We start from the raw sequence: 1,316 nt of genomic DNA, 5'->3' as shown, positions 1-1,316 counted from the left end.
GAGTCTGCAGCACTGGTGCATTTGGAACGCTGGCCACGCATCTTGTGTTTGATGGGATTGGAGGCCGGAGCTCTGGCGGGCCGTGGAGAAGAGGACGTTGCTCTGTGGTGGTTTGTGTAGAAGATAGGGCAGGTGGTGTTGGCGTTGAGCACCTGTATGTTTGAAGGGAGCAGCAGCAGCAGCTGGAAGTTGGGAGTGTTTGTTGGGTTTGTGAAGAAGGGTGCTGGGTGGGCAAGAGTAGTGTGCAGGGCCACGTGGGTGAGAGGTTTCTCTGTGAGAGCTGAGGGGAGGTGAGGTGAGTTGGAGGCTGTGTGCTGGGGAATTAGCTCAAGTGGTAGAGCGCTCGCTTAGCATGTGAGAGGCAGCGGGATCGATGCCCGCATTCTCCAATGCTTTTCAGCCCCATGCCTGCATTCTTGGCACAATGGACACCGTGGCCTCTGGAGCTGCATCGGGAGACCTCTGTGTGCTGGGCTACAGAAGAAGAAGAGAGATGGAGGAAGGAACTTGATCAAGTACCTAGTGGGGCCTGACCCAAGCAAGTGACTCGTTGACATTCCTCATCAGCTGGGCAATGCTGGTAAGAGTACCGTGCCTGTTTGGTGCCTAGGTTTATTAAGACTTTTAGTTATCTCAGAAAGTTGAGATTGATAGCATGCTAGGTGGATGTTTATGGGGCGCTAGCACTTGTGTGCAAGAAAATATTAATCAATATGAGACCGTCCATGGCATGGCAAAATGAATTATTTTTTTCTGGAGAGAAGCAGAATCCCATATTGCAAACACACACTAGCATGTTGCCTGGCAAATAGGATTCTGTATTCTACTCTGGAATTTGTGAGAAGAAGAAAGAATGGAGGATGTCACTGAATTGTTGAGCTGTTAAGAAGATAAGCAGAAACTGACTTTCTCTCATTAGGGTAACAAAGCAGTGGAATTGTGTCCACGGGTGCTGTTTACTCTCTATTTTTGCTGGCTGGCTTGAACTTTGGCTACAATTGCAGCAAAAGCCCTCTTCTGAATACCCAAAGCTTCTTACAGGTGGAGTTTGTCTATAGAAGGATCTCAGCACAGGATGGAGTGTGCAGCCTGAAAAAAAGGGGATTTTGTGCGGGATTTTTCCAGTTGTTCTGAGACTGCAGAGGAGTCAGGAGAGCGGATGAATGATGATGAGGTGCCAGAGCAGAGGTCAAAAGTGAGTGGTGTGTGATTGGGTGAATTAGTTTCTTGGAGCTGAGTTTCCTGTGTTTCTGGCAACGTAGAGAGTGTTCGGGAAGGCTGTGCTGTTTTTTGAGTGGTGCTACTGGAGAAGTGAG

General features: G+C 48.9%; 1 non-coding gene across 1 annotated transcript; it reads left to right on the top strand.

Moving 5' to 3' along the window:
- The first annotated feature begins 316 nt into the window (after window positions 1–316).
- Window positions 317–389, top strand: TRNAA-AGC. The gene has a single exon. It is a non-coding gene; the product is annotated as a tRNA-Ala (tRNA).
- The last annotated feature ends 927 nt before the right edge of the window (window positions 390–1,316 follow it).

Source organism: Meleagris gallopavo, unplaced genomic scaffold (assembly GCF_000146605.3).
Source record: "Meleagris gallopavo isolate NT-WF06-2002-E0010 breed Aviagen turkey brand Nicholas breeding stock unplaced genomic scaffold, Turkey_5.1 ChrUn_random_7180001840931, whole genome shotgun sequence".
Classification (NCBI taxonomy): Eukaryota; Metazoa; Chordata; class Aves; order Galliformes; family Phasianidae; genus Meleagris; species Meleagris gallopavo.
Note: the sequence above shows the minus strand (reverse complement) of the source record. Positions and strands in the feature narration are given on the sequence as shown.